The sequence below is a fragment of the Apium graveolens genome, chromosome 7 (genome assembly GCF_009905375.1).
Source record: "Apium graveolens cultivar Ventura chromosome 7, ASM990537v1, whole genome shotgun sequence".
Classification (NCBI taxonomy): Eukaryota; Viridiplantae; Streptophyta; class Magnoliopsida; order Apiales; family Apiaceae; genus Apium; species Apium graveolens.
Window position 1 is genome coordinate 201026627 of NC_133653.1, and position 22940 is coordinate 201049566.

The following is a 22940-nucleotide window of genomic DNA, read 5'->3' on the forward strand; positions in this document are numbered from 1 at the left end:
AGTTAGGATTTAAAGCATTCCATGGATTATGGAAAATAACTTAGTGTCGTTTGGGGAAGTATTAATTTTGATAGTATCTCAAATCACAATAATCTTCATAGAATTATTGTACAATGAGACAAAGTAGATGAGGGAGGTGCAAAGGATTTAAAGGTGGCGTCAAAATCCAACTTGTATTTTTTGGCATTTGGTAATATGGCAGAAAGTATGTGGTTGCAGTAATTCCTTGTTATATTAACTAGCTTTTCTTTTTAACATGTACTAGTCAACTCTTTTTAATGAGTTCCCTTGTTAATAAGCAGCATCTATAGGTTTATCGTTTGATACAAATCATAATATTTATTTCTTCATGGTTTTATTATTAAATATGACTTCTTTATGGCAGTGCAGTGGTGTAATTGGATTTTTGATCTGTTCAACTGATGGCAAACCTGTGGATTTTAGGAACCCTGCAAACCGTATTGAGATGTTAGATGGAGCCCTTAATTATAGGTGGGAACTTAGGTTCTACAATTCTGAGGTAATAACATCCTTGGCTCAGATTTTCTGTCTGGTTTATCTTGTTCAATATTTTTCTAAACTCTTATACTACTAGTTCATATATTCCGGCAAGTTATTTTGCTTTGCGCATTATTCTTCAGTGGGAATATTTTAAATAGTCAACTATGCAGGGGCAGGACATTAGTTTGAAACAGTTCCTTTTAATCTTTTCCCCTTATTTTAGTCGTTATAAATATCCAAATACACGTTGAAACATTAGTCTGTAGCTTGGTCTGATGTACTTGTTTACCACTATTTGTTTAAGCCAATGTCAGGCTACTGTCCCTCCAAATTTTGCTCTAAAATGTCTGGTTTCAACATTCCTAGATGTCATGATTTGCAATACTAAAGGAGTGTTAGATTAATGTTTTCTATAAGTTTAATGCCTCAGATTTAACAGTATATGGGAGCTGTTACTTTGTGCCATCTTTACCAGATTGAAAAACTCAGGTGTTAAACTTATTTTTAGCTGAACTTGTGGATATCCTATCCGGTCATGATATTCAGGTACACACTTAAGCTTGCTCATAGTCACTGTGTTGTGTAAGTGCATATTCAAGTTAAAAGTTCTTTCTAATCTCCTCTACGAAGAATTTTATTTAAGCGTTTTGGGCTAGCAAAGCTGCGGCACTCAAAAGCACTTGCTTCTTCGGGATCTACTTGAAAATCTACTTTAAACAACCCATTTAAACTAATAGTAACTCCTCATAACACCTTTCATAATTTTTTTAATCAGTATATTATTCTTTTATCTCAATACATACATGACTATTTTACTAAATTTGGCAGGATGAAGCCAATATAAGATCAAAACATGATGGTGGATTAAGGAAATCATGAGTAAATGGTGCCTTGTTTTGGTATATAGTAGCTGCAATAGGTTTGATAATTTAGTAGTTTTGGAAAATCATGTTTTTGATTTTCTTGCTGTATACTAAAATTCTTTGGATTGTTTTGGTAATGATAAATAATGTATTTGGATTTATTTTGTAATGGTGATTAACGTTTTAGTTATTTAAATATGAAAACATTTGTTGGTTTTTCGTTTTAGCATTTTTTGGTATGTATATTGTTAGACCATGTAAATATTTAACATTTGTGTATATAAATGTGAATAATGTCCAAAATGTCTATTTGTGTATATAAACCTATTTAAAAAGTTCAATCTCTAGGCCCACGAATACATCAATGTTAAATTAATCAAACATCAGTTTATAGCTGATGCCTATAAATGAGACATCGTCTAAAACTGATGTCTATGTACATATTACACATCAGTATTTTCAAGCAGCTGATGTCTGGGGTGAATTTTGACAACAGTTTTCAACCGATGTGAAAAAGAAAATACTTTTCTCTCACTACGCCATAAGTGCACAAAGGCAACCCCTACTATACAGTGGCATAAGGCCTAAATGGTGTTGCATAAGATAATAGGCAACACCAGGCATGGTTGCCAATGTGGACGTGGTCGTGGAGCCTTAAGACAATGAATTATGCAACACCAGAAAGCGTTGCATTATGCGTCTTTTGCACAGTAAAAGCATACAACGACAACAACAGTTAGTGTTGCATAAAATGAAGCTACATCACCACTGTGTCCTACGTGGCAAGTGACATGTCATATTGCCACATCAGCAGTGGCCCTACTTTGACACGTCAGAAAGCGTACAATGACAATAACAGTTAGTGTTGCATAAAATGAGTGGGTCCCACAATATGTAATGCAACACTGATTTTAGTCATTTGCAACACCATTTTTATTCATATGTAACATCATTTTTTGTCTTATGCAACACCATATAGAGTCAAATGCAACACTTCAAAAATTAAAAAAATTGACATAGTTATTTTGCTTTTACATTATTCCTGCCAAATAAGGCATCCAACAATCAATACAACAAGCATCGAATGAAATTTAAAACTTACTAAACTGTCAATGTACCAAATTCTAACTTCAAAAGAATAAATGAGCAATTTTTTTCTTTTCTTGTCTAAATAATGTCAACTACTCATTTCAACTATAGCCTTATAACTCATTTTGACGTTGTAAAGCAGAATGTGTTTGTTTCCAGCCAGGTAGAGAACTGCCAGTCGATGTGATCCAGAGACAAAATTGCCTGTATTTGAGATGACTTTAAACAACATTGGGGAAAGGCATCCATGTAGATTTACGCTTCTTTGTTGAGTTCGCACCAATTTCGTTAGCACTTCCTGAAAGCAACCATTTTAGTAGACAATAATCAGATAGTCGAGTGAATACTGTAAACAAGACAAAAATTTATAAGAAAAACCATGCTCCAACTTAGGGCATCATATGCATGGACATACATTTAATTGTAGGATCGAGACAAGCAACCAAAAAAATAAAATACTGACATATTATTCTTCTATCCAAAAAAATTGCTTTGCACATAATTTCAGCACATAATCTAAGACAACCATGCCCCTCTTTCACAGTCATTATTGAGATTATCGATATTATTTCCAGAGACATGAAATGGTCTTTCCCTGGATTTTGAATTCGGATCCTTCCTAAGTCATTCTTAACAGCCTAAAAGAGATTAGAAGATATATAAGAAAAACTGAAACATTTCATTAGAGAAAGAATGAGATAAGGCCACAAGAAACACAATAAACTATTATCATGTCACAGCTGGTTAGAAGCTATTAAATTTAACTATCTCAAATATTCACTTATCATTTTCTTACATGTTTTAATCAAAGACAACAGAATAAATATATGCTAAAACTGAAAAGTAAAGCTAAGAAGATTTTTGAAAAGAAGACCAAACATAAGGAATTTTAAATATTTCGGAGAGGAACAGAGGATAGCAAAGAACTAGATAAAAGTGGTAAGAGTATTCAAGGAGTATATAGCAAGATACATATATTACATTTCCAACTTTGTGAATTATTTTTGAACATCCCAGTAGAACCTAGCTTTTTAGTACATAGCCACCATGATACACATTGACCAACTACTTTAATTATAAATTTCTCCTGAAAACTAAAACTCATCCCTACAATAGCCACTGCTAAACTACTTCTAGAAAGGAGCTTCAGAATGCTAGCTTATAAAGTAGAAGTTGTTGGTAGATAGAGTATAGACCATACACAAAGTAATGCAGCAGAAGGTCTTTGTGACAGTGTAGACTATGGAATGAAGAGGAATCCAATGAAACAAAGTCTAATAGTGCCAATGTCTCAAACAGGAACTCAAATTTGGTCATCAGGTCCCGGAGTTCGATATTAGATGAAGACACATATGTATATGTATTGAAAGTCAGAAAAACATAATTAAATTGAACTTGAAAATGTTACACTAAACAAAATGATTAATTACGTAATTAAAGATTCATAATCCACTAAACAAAGTTCAGCATGTAATCTTACTCCAGTAGATAGCAGGAACAACAAAAGATCTACTGGCGGTTCGGTGGGCGGCTGTTGGCAGCAGAGACCCTAGATCCCCACTCGAGCAGCTCTTTGCTTGTATCATCCTTGTGACAAATCACTTCAATGAAGCAAAGAAAATCTTTTTTTCTCCCGTTGCTGTCTCTATTTCTTCATCAAGATCTTCCTCACAGCGAACCTGAACAATTCAAGAAATGCCAGTGTCAACAATACTTTTTTTAAAAAATAACTTCACTGCTCTAACTTGTGAGTAAATGACACATTATGTATTAGGTTTTCTCGACTGACCTTAGTCGTCCAGCATTTACTTTCACCATTGTGAATCGCATCAACCAGTGCAGTATAGTTCCAATTCTTGATCACATTGTATAGTCCATCATGGATCTCAACTGACCACCCAATTATTCGCTTATCCTTAGCAGCCTGTGCATACCCTAGAGTTGCACCAACTGACCACCCAATGGATCCATACTGCATTTGGAACTCATACCTGTATTATTGCACTTACATTAATACATGCAAACACATTATATACCTTAGGAAATTATATTGAAAGGGATGCTCACCCGCATCCTTTTGGCAATTTCATCTTCTGGAAATTGAACCAGGAATCCCCTCTCTCAGCAATTATATTGAAAGCATGCGGAATTTGTTTAATTTACTTGTTGCAGACTATCTCCTTACCAGGAGCCCTTTGTTCAAACACAACCATCATTGATGCTTGTTTTACCATTTGCACATGACGTGTTTCCACGTGAGGTTGATACATCAGCGTCCCTAAGTTGAGAGGGACATAGATCTTCTTGGTATGAATTGCTCCTAATTGCCGCATCTTCCAGCATCAGATGTTCACTAGAACTTTGGGTTATAATTCCATGACACCGAATTCTTCATAAAAATCACACCAAAAACATGAAACGCACTATCCGGAAATTCCATACACCCTCTAAAAAGTGAAATCAACACATTACAAACAACAACATCAAATGCATACACCATTTTCAGAACCAACTCATGAACTTGCAATCCAAGTCCAACACCCGTACTTCCAAGCTTATAACACCCTTTCAAAACACTCACAATAGCATAACTATTTTGAACATACCCAAAAACCAAACAAGCCGAGGACACCATATTTTTCTCAGCCATATCATCAAACACCAACCTTGTACAACCCGGATCACCCAATTTAACATACAAATTAATAAGGGTATTCGACAAAAACACATCCCTAAATAACCCATCTTTAATTATACACAAATGAATCTTTTAAGCCTCTTCAATATTAAAACAATTGTTGCACTGAAAAACAATTTCCAAATAGATTCGACCCATCAGGCTTAACAGCATCCACAACACCCTCATTGCACCTACTCATCAATCGGCACCTTTCTCGTCCCTCTTCTTCCCCCAACTCTCGTCCCTCTCGAACCCTCCCCCTCTCCTCTCCCTCAAACAATCGAAAGACCCAAACTTTCTCCACTCGATCGATATTAGCCATGGTTGGATTTCACGAAGGATTAAAAGAAATGATTTTTATCTGAATTGTTTTGTTAGCGGAAAAGTTGGAAGATTAACAGGAAAAGGGGAAGAACTGATGAGCGTAGGAAAAACTAATAAGCGTAAGAAAGTTGTACGCTGCTATAGGTTTTGGAGTTTATATGAACCAACGATTAGGATTTATCCAAATTTTGTTTTTTAAATTGATTAGATGGTCCTGATTAAAAGTGAAGGTGTTGATCCGTGTGATGCATTCACCATCCAATACTCTTCTTCCACGTAGTGAATTGTTTGTGTTTTTTTAATAGCTAGAAAATTTTAAAATTTTTACAAAAATTACTATACACTCAAATAATTGTCTAGATAATTATAAAAATAAAACATCATATTTTTATTATATTTCCCCATTTTTCAATATCTATAAAAAATAATATAAAATTGTAAAATTATAAAAATAATATAATATAAAATCTAATTTTTTTTTTAAAAAAATTTGTACATCTCTAAAATTAGTAGGTAACATCATCCGTACGGTTGGATAATCGAACAAGAATTTTAAAAAAATAAAATCACCACTCGGGACAAGACTTGGTTATAGGAACCCGTGTTGACCATAATTTGACTACAATAAAAATACACAATATAAAATCTAAACTTTTTTAAAAAATTATACATCTCTAAATTTAGTAGGTATCATCATCCGTACAGTTGGATAATTGAACAAGAATTTTAAAAAAATAGAATCACCACTCGGGACAAGACTTCGTTATAGGAACCCGTGTTGACTGTGATTTGTCTATTATAAAAACACACGATATAAAATCTAATTTTTTTAAAACATATTATACATCTCTAAAATTAGTAGATAACATCATCCGTATGGTTGGATCGTCGAACAAGAATTTAAAAAAAATAGAATCACCACTTGGGACAAGACTTGGTTATAGAATTTGACTAATATAAAAATACACGATATAAAATCTATTTTTTTTAAAAAATAATAAATCTCTAAAATTAATAGGTATCATCATCTGTACGATTGAACCGTTGAACAAAATTTTAAAAAAAATAGAATCACCACTAGGGACAAGAACTAGATATAGGAACTCGTGTTGACCGTAATTTGATTATTATAAAAACAAAGGATGTAAAATCTATTTTTTTTTAAAAAAAATTAGACATCTCTAAAATTAGTAGGTATCATCATCCGTACGGTTGGATCGTTGAACAAAACTTTTAAAAAATAGAATCATCACTCGGGACAAGACTGGGTTATAGGGCCCGTGTTGACCGTAGTTTGACTATTATAAAAACACACGCTATAAAATCTAAATTTTTTAAAAAACATTTTGACATCTCTAAATTTACTAGGTATCATCATCCGTACGATTGGATCATTGAACAAAAATTTTAAAAAAATAGAATCACCACCCGGAACAAGATTACGTAATGGGAACTCGTGTGCACCGTGGTTTGACTATTATAAAAGCACGTGATATAAAATGCATTTAAAAAAAAAAAATTACGCATCTCTAAATCTAGTAGGAAACAACATCTGTACGGTTGGATCAATTAAAAATTATATAAAAAAAATTAGAATATGAATAAAACAAATAAATTTTAAGAATAGTATAATAACTAAGGCAACACTAAATAACCTACTGCAATATCAGAAAGCAAATGCAATGCCTGAAGTGCCACATCAGCTGCCATGTCATCATGTCATGTCAGCAAGCCACGTCAGCATTTTGGGCCACACATGTGGGTCCCACGACAACATGCCACGTCACCAGTCAATTGCACATATGGGCCCAAAATGCAGACATGGCATGACACGTCAGCATGCCACGTCATCAAATATGGGTCCCAAACATGCCACCTCAGATTTATTTTCCATGTCAGCATTGATTAAATAAAAAAATATCTAAAGGAACGCTGTGACCTCTACTGTTGCATGATGCGCAACACTAATAGTTATTAGCAACGGTAGCTTCTATGTACTGCAACGCCTTCTCCACTGTGTTACAATAAACTGAAAATTTCGTAGATAATGCAACGCTTTTCGTGCAACGCTGGATAAAAACCGTTGCCTATGTGCACTTATGGTGTAGTGTCTACACCCATGAAGACATCAATTTTGAACAAAATAGACATTAGTGAACTGATGTCTATTGACCTTTTTAGTAGTCAATTTAACCGGTATTTAGTTCTATATTGATGTTTTAATTTTTTTTTAAAAAAATACTTATGAATGATTCAACCATAAAAATGTTACCATCTATAAATTTTAGTGATATGACAAAATTTCACTAAGAGCGTACGGTGAAATATTTAGAATTAAGTTTAGTTAGACTTTATTTGTTAACCTAATCAAGTTCAAATGATTAAAAATTCTTGAAATTTTGGGTTTAACATTTTTTTGTAACCATTTTAACATATTTACAGATGGATCATTTTTTATCTACTCTGAATAAGTGGACCTTTCACTACACCATAGATTCCTTTAAGCAACCCCATAACTGTGTTGCTATATATAGGACCATAAAAATATTGCTAAGGACCCAAATAGGGCTAGGGCAACAACAAAGCTATGTTAACTCGTAGCTAGTTATTATAGAAATCTATAGCAACATAAAAACTACTCTATTGCAACATACCAATCTCTGTTATAATAGATCTCAATAATAATATATTTTAGACTATATAGCAACATACTTAGTGTCTTGCAAAAGATCTTAGAATTTCTTTCAGAATTGTGGGGCTCATAGGGGGTCCACATGCGAGGCCTATCTATGGGGCCCATACGTGGGACCTATATGTGGGGCCCATTTATAGACCTAGTTGTTTACCTATGGCAACACACCTGTGGCAACATCTTTTATCTTACAAAAGGTTAATTATTTACAACATATTTAGTACCTACTGCAACATAGGTTAAATACACATCCTGAATATTGCATTTCCCAAAATAAATACCAAGCAATTCCAAGGAATATTCATTCATACAACCAGTCATAGACATCAAATTCACTAGTACAAAATCAAACTTTTATGTCGCCAAATTTACGATGCACATAGAAGAATCTGACATATATAAGTCTTCATACATCGAGTTTTTTAAAAAGGCGACATATATTAACCTTCTGAAAGTACCATTTACGTCGGTTCAGTAAACAACCAATGTATAAGGGTGACATATACGTCGTCTCTAAATTTGTCGACGTATAAAAACTCATTTTACATCAGGTCTGGTTCAACATTGTATAAGATCATTACAAATACTCAACATATACATCAATTTTTCAGCACTCGATATATATGGGATTGTATATACGTTGGCTGTCTCTAATCCGAAGTAAAATAAATTTTTTAGTTATTAAAAAAATAGTTTAACCGAAACTTAATAGTGGTCGGGCCAATTTCATTCTATTCTTCCCCAAATCAAACTCTATCCATTATAACATCGCTCGATGGAAACATTAGTCCCGGAAACCATCACACCTCATTCATCTATCCGAGCAATTTCCTAACTTACATATCTGGTATAAAGTATGTCAATACTAACGAATGAATATGTATACATAAATAGCCATGTAACAGATTTTTTCTTGTTAATTTTCCCATCATTTCTACCTATTTGGGTTTGTTAACTTCTTCGATCCTAGACCGTTGCATTCATTGTTAGTAATCTCCCTCCCCCTCCCTCTCTCTCTCCCACTCCCTCTCTCCCTTCTTTCTCTTCCCTGCTCCATGTTCTCTTTCTTTACCTTCCCATTCTTGTCCCTTTGTTTTCCCGAATCTAATTATGTTACAAAAAAATATATTTGGGTGTTGATTAAAATTTGATATGTAATCTTTATTAATTTGACACAATATTTTTATATTTTAATCTCAAACATAATCATAGTAGAATTACTAATTATATGATTTATTCTCTGGTCAATAGTGTGTCTGCTGCTGCAAATTGGGTTGCAAAGAATGTCAATGGTGTAAATATAAGGTACACATTCGGTTTATGGGATTCTTTCTTTCGAGCATCTTTGACGTAATAATGTTCCGACGTGTTAGTGATGAATTCACGTGCTTATGTAATGATTATTTGTTTCGTATGTTTGAGTGTTCTGTTTCATGTTAACTACTAGCATATTCGATGATATGAAAAAAGTATAATAAAGTAAAAAAAAATTAAATATGTTAACCAGTGGATCGATTAATATTCTTCTCTGCTCTTTTTTGTATCTAGATATTTAGTTAACAATTTTTTTGAATATAGCCATCTTTTTTGAAAGATTTAAATTACAAAAAAAAAGAAAATATATGGGTTCGACTTGTTGGGGATTTTAATTTATATGCTATAATTTGCTCATCTTTGGCATATACAATAACTTCAAATAAAAGTTCATTTTAAAGTGAAAGTTCTGCTCAAACAAAATGTGTGGTACTTATTGTCAATATATTTATATTAACTGAATGATATGAATCTAAGAAAACCAAAAGACAGCTTGCCACAAAAACACATTTTCTTATTTCTGCAAATTGAGGCAATATAAAAGAAATACATTGAAAATACGAAACTGAAAATGCTAAAAAACAGGACACGATCACTTGCCTACAACCTACACTAACTCTACTTCCTTGACCCAATCAAAACTCCTAAAATAACGGACCTGAAAACAAACACTACACAAAATAGACGTTGACAACTCTTTATTTGAAAATAACATATAACCAAAGTTTAAGATGTCCACTTTCTGGTTTTCACTACTGATATGATCCAGAACAATGTCTCCTCTCTCAATACATTCCCTTATGAAGTGATACCTAATATGTATGTGTTTTCTCCTGCCATGAAATATATAATTCTGTGCCAAATCTATAGATGATTTATTATCGATAAACAATACAACTGGTCCAATATAGTATGATGTTATCTGACTTAAAACATTATGTATCCATATAGCCTGGAAAGCTGTTACAGTTGCATCCATAAACTCCACCTCACAAGATGATAAAGCAACACACCTTTGTTTCTAGAACATCGAGATGGTGAACTTCCAATTCGTTCTTAGAAGCCAAAGCTAATATAAAATGAACCATTTCAGGCCTTGTCACAGGAGCAAAAACTTCATCAAAATCAACTACACGCTCTTGAACATAACCTTTGGGTACTAATCTCGCTTTATGCTTCACAATTCTTCCCTCAACATCCTTTTTTAACTTAAATATCCATTTGAGGCCTATAACTTTCTTCACAGGTGGCAGTTTAGATAATTACCAGGTCTGATTTTCTTCAATTGACTGCATTTCTTTCTTCATGGCTAATTTCCAATTTATGTCCTTAGCTGCCTGTACAGAATTCATAGGTTCCTCGATTCCCATAAGGTATAACTCCTCGTCCAGTTGTTGCTCCTCAGTCTCATTATAAATTTCACTCAGATTTATGATTCCCTTTAGTTCTGCACTATCATCGTAATTCTCCGGGTTCAGTTGTTGCACAGGTGATTGTAGTATTGGAGACTATGCTGACTTGTTGCTTTCAATGTCACTTTCACCAAAATTAGTTTTAACACTTCATGATTCCCTTCCTTTTACATCAGCCATAACCTTAATTATAAATATGGCAGCTTCGCTAACATTATTTGTCTCCTAAGGCCACGACTTCTTTTCTTCAAATATGACATCTCGACTCACGAAAACCTTGTTACTATTGGGATCATAAAGGCGATTAGCCTTAGTTCCCGGTTCTTTACCCATATTCACCACCGGTTTGCTCCTGTCATCCAGTTTGCTCATTTTCTGACTTGGAATTCTCCTGTAAGAAATACACCCAGAGACCCTAATATGTCCAACTTGTAGCTTTTTCTCATTCCACACCTTATATGGAGTTATTCCTTACAAAGCTCTCATTGAAAGCTTGTTCAGCAAATACACGGAGTGTCTAACAGCTTCACCCCACATAAAAGAAGGGAGTTTCATCTCTTTTAAACAAATCTTGGCCATCTCCACAACAGTCTGATTTTGACGTTCCACAACACCATTCTGTTGTGGCGTATATGGTGCAGTATAATGTCGTGTTATTCCATCCTTTTCATAAAACTTCTTAAATTCGTTAGACCCAAATTCACCACCCTGATCAGTTATCACGACTCTAACCTTTCTTTCTGGACCTGTTTCAACCAAAGCATAAAAGATTTTGAAAGCCTCCAATGCTTCATCTTTGTTTCTCAAAAAATATACCCACATATATCAACTAAAATCGTCCATGGAAAGAAAAAAACCTCTTACCAGATGCAGTTTCAAGATGAAATGAGCCATAAAGATCCCCATGAATCAGTTCCAGAACTTTTGTTACATTATTACTTGCCTTCGAGGGAAATTGCTTTCTAGTTTGCTTCGACATCAGACAACCCTTACACACCTCCTCTGGATGATTAAACTTAGGTATTCCGTTCATCATTCGATCCTTGTTCATTAGTGATAAAGCATTATAATTTACGTGTCCCAAACACATATGCCACAATTTTGATAACTCATCTTATTTTGACAGTAAGCACTTCGAATTGGAAGTATTAAGAACAAGTTCATAGAGTCTGTTTTGAGATCGCTTTACCTTCATGAGGAGTGAGTCTGTTTTGAGATTGCTTTACCTTCATGAGGAGCTATTTTATTTACTTCCTCCCACCGTTTTCCAAGACTTATTATAATATTCCGAAGAGTAGGGATATGTTATACATCATCAAGGATTTGGACTTCTCTATTTTTGCAAGTGAAAGATACAGAACCCTTTACATTTTTCTTCATAGTAGAACCATCCCTAAAACTCACCTATCCAGTAATCTTCTCATTCAATTCTGTCAATTTTGATTTGAAACCCGTCATATGACTACGTGTTCCGTTATCCAAATACCAAATATTCGATTCATTTTGAAATTTTATAAATTGACAGGGCATTACCTACTTTTCACCTACTTTTCCAATAGAAGAGTCGATTCCTCATCTTCATTGGCCTTGCCCATTTTATAACTTCCTTTAAATCTCTTATACGCCTTGGTTTACGACAATCAACAGCAAAGTGACCATAGGCAGAATAGTCGTAACACTTCAAATCACTTTTATCACGACCTCCATGATTTATAAAACTTGACGATGAGTTATATGTGCTGATGTGATTATTTATTTTTTCCATCACTACTCTCACATTTCTGCTATTCTTCCTCGGTGAGCATAAGTTGTTCTCCATTTGATTCACCTTTCTCACCCCCTTTAATTCATTCTTCATGAGCTTTCAGATATCCTACTACCTCTTCCACATATAGAGTTTCTAAATTTCTAAAATGCTCCAAAATCGAAATTATTTGTAATAATTTGGTTGGCATTGCACGAAGAAGTTTTTTGACCACATAGGCTTCTTTAATTTTTTCCATGAGTGCTCTTATATTGGTCACCAACCCATTCAACCTCAGGTAGAAGTGATCGAGTTGTTCGCTGTCTTTCATGTACATTGATTCAAACTCTATTCTCAATGTGTGAACCTTAGCCTTCTTCACGTGTTCTGCACTATGACACATAGTTTTCAAGGACACTCAGGCCTCTTTTGCTGCTCATTTTTCCGCAATTGAGGTAAGATATTATCTGGCCGACCCTGACAATATGGCTAATGTAACTTTATCTGTCTTTTCTTCCACAGGCGCCTTCATATCGCTTGTATACACCTTCATTTTTAGTGCCCAAGTTGTGTAGTTATTCTTGGCCAGTCTTGTAAGCTCAAACCTATCGACCCTCCTTGTTTGGCTTTGTTTATATCCATTACTGATGTTTCCGACTTTCACCGAGAAATCCTAAGCTCTGATACCAAATATTGTCAATATATTTATATTAACTGAATGATATAAAACTAAGAAAAGCAAAACACAGCTTTCCAGAAAAATACACCTTCTTATTTCTGCAAACTGAGGCAATATAAAAGAAATACACTAGGAAACTGAAAATGCTAAAAAATAGGACACAATCAGCTGCCCACAACCTACATTAACTCTACTTCCTTTACTCAATCAAAACTCCTAAAACAACGACCTGAAAACAAACACTACACAAAATAGACGTTGGTAACTCTTTATTCGAAAATAACGTATAACCCAAAGTTTAAGATTCACCAACAGTACTTTCATCCTATGAAATTCTGTCTAAAGAACTAACCTTTAGTTATAATTTTTTTTCTTGTTGAAAATAAATTTTGGTAAAATAGTAATATTGTTCTAATATAAGTACTCATTTAGGTTTTTACTCTTCTAATATACTTAGTTTTGAGCACTCATTAAGTATTTTAGAAGTAGAAGGACCTTGATTTTGGATGTGGGTTACAACTAACTTGTTCTAATTTCATATTTCTTTGGGTTATTTTTGTAGTATCATCCCTTGAAGCGTTGTCTGACATCATTTAGACTTTGCATCATCTACCCACCCTAAAAAAGTTTGTTGGCTGTACTATATGCTCATCACGCTTTTCTCATGGGGATATTCAAATTTATGTATACATAGTTTATTTTTCCTTTATATGTGTATTCTAATGGCTTACAATTTGTGAGAGAAATCCATGCTTATAAGGATCAAAGACAATCCTAATATGTGCACCTTCTTTTTCATATGATAAAATTAAACATAATGTATTATATAAATAGTTTATCATGAGATATATAGCAAAACTCATATCTAATGTACTTTTCATTTACGTGGCATGTTTAATCCTAACATCATAGTGGTACATGTTAGTATATTTGAGATACCAGGAGATTGTTGGTACCCTTAAACCCCCTCCCCTTCTCCCTCTCTCTCATCTTGTAATTTTTTTTATGTTTTTTCTTAAATTCAATTCTGATGAAAAACTACGTACATTTGGATATTGTTTCTAATTTTCTACTATATCTGTTTTAATTTGATGCAATCTAGTTAGATGTCTCTATATATAAATTTGTTGGTTTTTTTATAATTTTTATGACTTTATTTGTTATGTAAATTTGTGTATAGCTTGTAAAATATGTTTCTTTATTTTTTAGGACTACATAATGTGTCAAAGTTACAATTTTTAAAGATATTAGAATATGCAGAATTAAAGTGGATGATCCACACTATGAATGGTTGGATAGTGCTAAAGAGATAACTCATCTTGCTTCACATGTTGCTACTAAAACTGCTTCACTAGCAGCTTCTACTCCTTAAAGGAAGTACTAAGTCTTTCTATATTTTGGTATATCTTTATATATACTTATACTTTTGCATTTGTCTCGTTATTTCCTTGCAGACTCATTATATATGCAAACTTTGCACGTAGTTTAGGTAATAGACAGGGTTGAAGCCACTTTTATTAAGCATTTTTTAAATTCTAATAGAAAGAAAGGGCTTAGCATTCTAAGACCAAAAGCTAGGAAGGAAAGACATAGAGTAACTTTCTCTTTAGGTACATGTATATATCTAATTTTATTCTGTGTCGCTTGAATAGGAGTAATTTGCTCTCGTGTTGGGGAAACATTTTTAGGTGGTTGCTCTACCTTTGGTACCTCGGGGGCAGGTAACTTTCCAGGTAAAAATGTTTTAAAAGACTTCTTTCTTGCCTCAGCTTCCTCTGATGCAAACATACGAGCTGCTTCAATTCACTCCTGTCATTAATAATATATACTAGTTAAAAGTGTTTGCATGAAAACATTTATACTACCAATCAACAACATATGTGTATATGCCATAAAAATATAGATGTTAAAGCACATGTAATCACCGGGCTAAAAGAGAATCTATACTATCATATATGTCAAAAAAATGAAGCAAGCACAAGAACATTAAAATTTTAAACCACAGAACACATAATTCTCATAGTATAAGTATACAGGCTCCAACTATGGGAAGATAACTTTTTGTTACATATAGAACTTACTCTAACCTATATCAATAAAAACAACCACTCAATTAATTGGTAAAAAAGGACTGACCTTTTGTTAAACTTTCTTGAAATCCAACACACGCAGTGACTTCAGTTTATGGATAACATACAATCGATAGTTAGGTTTCTTGGTAATATTGTTATGGATCACACGAAGGAACATGAGCTCCAAGAGATATGCAAGCCGAGTTAACATTCTATTCCATTATGTTGGGGCGAACAATATAGAGCAATAAATTATTGTTGTCACTAGCTATCCAAATGTTGTTCTGACAGTAAGATGTAAAGAAAAATTGGATAATAACATATACGTAACATAGTGGCATAAAAAATAAACAATCATGAAAAGAACATTGTAATCTATAAAAATAATTTAAAGGCTTATATCAAATTAGTGCTACTAGAGATATTTCTCTTCTGCTCCTGCTAATTCTGCAGGGTGTTTGTTGTACTTGCCATTCTCGCATTAAGTTCATCAAGGAGAGCTTGGCCATAGGGATGGCTTCTGTTTAATTTCCGTGAAGGCTTAACAATACGAGAAGTCTGACCAATTGCTTTTCTGATCTCCTTAGGTTGTATGTCAAATTCTTCAGCTGCAAAAAGTAAGGAGACTCTAATTTAGCAAAAAGAGTAAGGAGACTTTAAACTACAAACCATATTTAGATAAAGAATATTATTAGAGAAAGAAAATTAGAAGTCTAACCATCATCTTCAATGTCAATGATGATAGTTTTACCCTTGTCTAAACAAGGATTTTTTCTGCTTGTCCCAGAGTATTAGTTGTCAGTTCCGGCCTCCTCCAAGTTACACCCTTAGGCAGAGTTGTCACAGCCTCTGGAAAGTTCACAATCAACCAATTTTTAATTCTTTCCAAACATCTTCCACCTCGTAGAGCCAGTGACCAAGGATACATAGCAAACTTGGAGGAAGAACTAAAATAAATTAGGTTTCACAAAATAAAATTTCTAGAAATATTACCTCTAGGTAGATTTTGGAGCATTTTCTTCATTGTTTAATTATGAAGAAAAGGATACAAAGAATAGGTATAGTAAATATATATATTAGTGAATACTCCATATGCATAAGATGCATAACATTAGAGGAAAAATTACTAGATTGGATTTGGCCTCCAAATAACTATTTGGGGTTTCAAGGGGAGAGACAAAGAAAGAGATGCTTTTTAAAAACAAGAGGCTCTACACCTTTAGTAAGAATTTAGTAAGGATAAAAGAGGCTTTAAAAGGGGAGGGAAGGAGGGCTAGGACAGGGGAAGAAGGAGGCTAGCAGAAGAAGGCGGCACATTGAACTTTAATGGACGGTATATATTAAAATCCTAATTTAATAGACCCCCTAAACTAAATAATTTAAAAAATTTCTAATTCCAATGGCTGATTAAAATCCTAATTAAAATTTACAACTCACATATCTAGCAAATTCACTCGTCCATCATATTCACTAAATCAAAAAAAAATCAATTATATCATATTTCTGCAAATAAAACTTTAAATCATGAAAAATAATTAATAAATACTAGAACATTTTTTACCAAGTAAATATTATATTTTTTAGTAAATATTATATTTAAGAGACTGCAAATTATTTTTCTTAATTTTGATGTTGATTATTAATAAAAAAATATTTAATTTTGGAATATATTTTAGTTTTTACTATTAATTTATTATATGACACTAAAATATAAAGTTTACTTTCTCTTTACAACACTACACCATAAAAAATATTTTTAAAAAATAGGAAGTGATATATTTTTTTATCTATGAGGTATGCATATAAATATTTTCGTTTCTTAATTCTATTATATGATAAAAAAATTATTTTGCTTTTTACGAAACGAAAATTATTTTATACTACTATGATACAATGTGATACCAATATAATAAGTTTGATTATGCAAATCACATTTTTCTATGTAGGTCTTGTGTGTATATTTTAAAATTTATAAAATTTAATTTATTTCACAAATTTGTAATGCAAAATGATTGAAATTTATGAAATACTATAGAGAAAATATATTGAGGAATTAAATTATTTCTGAATTTAGTGTATGGACTTATAAATTAAAATATACTTAAAAAGGAATAAAAACGAATATCTATTAATTGTTAATCTTTATATATTTTTAACAACATGAAAGATAAATGTAAAAGAATATAAATAAAATTTCTTATTATATAAATTTTACTACATTAGTGTACCATAACTATAATATCCGGGATATGGTGTAAAATTATTTTCATCAATAAATGAATTATTATATGATTATTATGTGAATTTTGGTGAATTATTTGATGATTGATATTTATATTTGATAAGATATGAGTATGTTAATTTTACTATGCCCGGAATAAAATATAGATAATTGTGATATTTTTCTAGTAAATTTTGGATCATTATATGATTTTATAATGATTTATAGATTTAATAATTATTTTCTGAATAATTATAAAAATTACATTATAAAGCCGAAAATCGTCCAACCTCAACCATTTTTACGTTTTTACAATCCGAAACTCTTCCGAAAACTCCTTCATTACCTAATCTGGTAATTCCAGACATTTTCGGTGTTTTGAATTTTTCGATCCGGATTACGGTTTGACCCGTACGCATCCCGGTGTACAATATTCGATACAATAATTATTTCGATATATCAACAAAACCCGTATTCTAGAAAGACGGGAAAATATTACATTATTTTTGTATAAAGTATTTTATATGAAGCCCGGTTTGGATAATTATTCAATACGGGTATTAAATTAGATCGTTTTTTGTAGTTACTTAGCGGCTAAGTAACTAATTTATCGATCCAAAACGATCCAACACGAACCAATATTCCATAAATATATACAGCCCTTTTATTATTTCATTTTATTCGTATAATCATAATCGATGAGTAGAAATATAGATTTTACAGAGAAAAACCCCAAAAACGTCGCGTTCTTCATAATTAAACGCACAAACGAAGGCGTTATCGAACTCCGATTTAAGCGTGCAATATATCAAAACGAAGTCTTGAAAAACTCTTTCTGAATCCATCATCTATTCAAGTGCATAAATAAAGGTATAAAAAAGAAACTCCGATTCAAGTGTTGACTGTTTTAGTCATAACTTTCAATCCGTAAATCGGATTTGGGTAAAATGAAGGGTAGATAAAAGTTTATGACGTCTATGTGATGATTAGAATTATATGAGATTGAGTATTAATAGATACTTGTGATTCCTAGAAGAGTAAGCGAGGCATAAAAATGAAAGCCAATGATCAGTAAATAGAACTAAAGTGAAGAGAAAGAAAGCAAGTGATCGATGAATAGAAACAAGGCATAAAAAAAGGAAAGTGATGGAAAAGTAAAATGGTGAGATGAGTACAAGTAAAGTTGGAAATCATTTGTGATAATGCATGTATTTCCGAACCTTCTTCAAGATATATTGCAAATATTTTCGAACTTTCTCATAACAAGTTACTAGTATTCAAAATAAATCATGTTTTATATTGCAAGCGCTTTAAGCTATTTAACCTTGAACCCTGATTCTTATTGATCTTGAGCCATAAGCCTTATTCTTCATAAACCATTGATTATTGAATTCTCAGATATGAGCCAGACATATACAATACTATTCCACAAATATATATTTACCACATACTGATTTCTGATATTGAATTACTTGACATACCAACCCTTATGCCCTGTTTAACAGAAGACCAAATCTTGTAACCCTTGAACCCTTGGTCTTCTACTTTCTAATTCTTTCTTTGATTGAAAGCCAACCTTTATGATTCCATTATTATACCTTCATGGAATTACGAATCACCCTATACTTCAAGATAAATGTTGTTTATAATTCAGTTTATTGATTTACATCATTTATCATATTATTATTTTAGAATTGGATGGTTTATAAATGTGGACCCGATTCGTGGTCAGACCAGATTCGTGGTCATATTAAGCCAATGCGTGCCTTGGATCCAGTATAGAGAGCAGAGCTGTGTGCCTTGCTCGGGGTTAGTGTGTGACTGATCAGCAGCCTAACCTTGTTTTTTTTTAAAATGAAAGTGAATATCCAATTATAATCATCGCATATCCAGAAACTTCATTCTTATGAATCATTTCAATTTGTCATTGTTTAATCTCAATTAATTCTATTATGACTTGCTGAGCTAGTTAGCTCACTCTTGCTAACCTTTTTATGTTTTCAATACCTGAAAAGGAAATTGTCAGTAAAGAGACTTCCCAATCTAGTGTGCGAGCTAGGATTCCAGGTTAAGTTGGATCGAGCTAGAAGGAGCTTTATATTGTAGATGAGTTATGCAAGATTATAAGAATGATACCATTATCAGATATAAGTTGAAATAGTTGGGATTTGGTACGATGTAATAATAGATAAGGTTGTGGTTTATTTTTATACTTGAACTTGTTGTGATCCATGGTTGTGAAAAGAAAGGTCAATGTATATAATATTTTATATACAAGTTTATATATTGTGTGTGTGTGTGTTGTGAGCCCCAAACTTCTGACCCGGGTTTGGAGGGCGTCACAGGTTTGATATCAGAACTACAGGTTATAAGACACTGAAATAAGCCTAGATTGTCAGGAATGGATAATGGGTTAGGATTAGGATTAGGAATTAGAAAGATAGGACGTTGAAAGGTTGAGTACGACTAAATAGTAGGTTTTGGTATGATTCGTGACGAGATTCGAGATTCATATCTAGCGACGCGATTGTCAGATAGCAGTAATGTCATATTATTTTATCCCAGGATTGTCTGATCATTCGGAGCCTTTAGTCGGAGGACTATCATCTGATTCACGCCCTGCTCGTTCATTGGTGTTAGTCATATCACCTCCGGTTGCGACGATTGCACCTTTTATCTCATCCTCTTATGCGAGACTACCTATTCGAGGATTTCCCACATGCTGATTCTGGTTCTACCGGATATTCAACTGTGAGCACATCTTTTCAGTCTATCATATACCTTGTTTTATACCATCACTTTAAAACCCTTCTTATGAAGTAATAGCACCTATGGGAATGGATTAAAGAGCTATAACATATGGTGAGTACACGAGATATTAAGAAGGGTGATAAGAAACCTAAAGAGAAGATTCATGTGTTCCGGAGAATAACTGCTACCAGGTTATATGGAGCTACTAGTAAGTATGCCACCTATGGTTATATTGTGGAGTGGGATAGATGGATTTTAAAGAAGTTTGAGAAGATTGGAAATCAAAAGTTTTCTTGGATATATATGATGATGTTATGACAAAGCATGATACGTATAGAAGTAATGTGATGTGATATTAGTCGACCTTGTTTTATAAAATAGATTTGATGATTACTAGATAGACTTCTTATACTCAGTAATCGTAAGAGATAATGATAAGAGTGTTACCAATATGGAAGACTGGAAGTGAAGTTATGAATAAGATAATATGTAACGGTAAATGGAGTTTTTATCGACCAATAAAGAGAAAATTAACCCAATAAAGAGTAGAAGGTATATGGAAAGGAATGACCTCTTATCTGAATGTTTCCCTAATTTGATACTTGGTAGTGGATGAGAAGGACGACAACCAACTAATATAGTAATGATGACTAGGCGTGTGATTTCCAAAATTTTAAATAGTTTTCAAAAGAGATTTTCTTAACAAAATTTTTCTTAAAGTCCTTTAAACAAAACAAGTTTTGAAAACTTTGTTGTCAATCTACTAATTGAGTTTCTTGTCTGCTATAAGATTCAGATTATCCAGAAGAATACTTATTTTTAGAAGTTAGTATGCTTCATTTAGCAGGCCAAGTGGACCCGCTATTATCGAGAAGATTTAATTGTTCCTAACAGGAGTACAAATATTGCTTGATAAGTTTAACGACAGAACCAATGTATGGAGAAACTATTCATCCAATTTCTGAGACTATTAAAGTATGAAGAATACGTCGATTTACAAGAATGTGAATGATCGGTATATTGTGTGTGTGTGTGAATGATCAATTTACGTCGATTTTCTGAGACTATTTCAAAACTTTTCTAAAGGAAGAATGTTATTAGCAAAGGAGTCAATATGTTGAATGATCGGTAGCGTAAGAAAAATTTGAAGTTATGATTGTAAATCTCATAAGAGTGCAAATAGGTGTGAATTATATAAATATTGAGCATGGAAGCGTGACGCTAAAGATACAAGACCTAATGAATGTGAATTTATTCTAATGATCAATTAAAGAAGGCATTTCATAGAACTTTCTAAAATTAATATATGACTCAGAATGGGATCTATTGATCAGATAAGCGTTGAAGCTGTAAATAGATGAAATGTGGATGGCGACCAATGATATCATTCTTTTCTATACTACTATATATTCTTATAAAAATTGAATAAAGTATGAACTTCTTTCATGATCAGCTCTATGAGGTGATAAGGAAATTGTTGTATTTCTTTCAAAATCATTTTTCCCTCAAATTTTATTTTCTGAATGAGACAAGCAGTGTTATGATGTGACTATTTGTCGAAATAACGAGGAGTTTGGTGGAACGCCACCTAATCATGTGATGTATGCCATATAGTATGAAAGACTGGCCATCTTGAGTATAAATATGGTGTTCTCACTCATATCCAAATCATCATTTATTCCTTTTTCTTCAATCATAATTTGTTGATTTATGGATCCTTCCAATTGTTTTCCTGTACTCTCATTCCTTACAAAAAAGGTTTCCAGTCAGAATCATCTACATAAATTCCTTCTTGTGTAAGGTCTATTCTTTAAATATTTTAAAAGGAAGTTAAATGAACTCGTATAGCAGATGGAGTTATGTGGATAATTGTAAGCCAATAAAGGGTGGATATTTACGTGCATAGAAGAACCATTATGCCGATAACGTGGTTGTTATGAGGACATCAAATCAGAAGTGGAGATCTTTATACATGAAAAGTTGCAAGTATCAGATTTTGGTGTGAATTAGAGTAATTAACGAACCGTATGAGGTAAATTAACTAGAAGAATAAGAAAGGGAAGCTGCGTATATCGGATAAGGCAAAGAATTTATTGGAAAACGGAAGCGAATGAAGAAATTCTTAATAATAACCAGATAATCGAATAATACATTATGAAGATGAAACAAACCTCAATCATGTGAGAGATATTTTTCATGAAGATTCAAGATCGAAGAAGTTCTAGTTACAAATAAACTTCAATGGTATTCTTTAAGGAATGGTTGGGTTTTCCCACTAAAGTAAATGAGTTCTGGAAAATTTGATATTCATAACCGAACCAGTAAAGGAAGTTCAGTATAAAAGGCATAAGTCGAGATAAAGGTATGGGGGTTTAACTGTAATAATTTTTAAGAATGATCCTTCAAAAGGAAATAAATTATTTCATAAGATCATGATAGTTGAGACCATGTGTTGGTTATCAAAAGTTAAACAAGTTAACAAATAAGAATAAGTGTATGTTTTCAAGGATGGATAAATTGTTAATTAGAAAGCTTGAATTGAAACACGAACTAGAAGGATTCTAGAATAATTTATAATTGTACTAAGTAGTAATATTT

The 22940-nt window shown here is 32.8% G+C and overlaps 1 pseudogene; it reads right to left on the reverse strand.

Moving 5' to 3' along the window:
- Nucleotides 1-3824: 3824 nt before the first annotated feature.
- Nucleotides 3825-4786, reverse strand: LOC141674362 (pyruvate decarboxylase 2-like; annotated as a pseudogene).
- Nucleotides 4787-22940: the final 18154 nt, after the last annotated feature.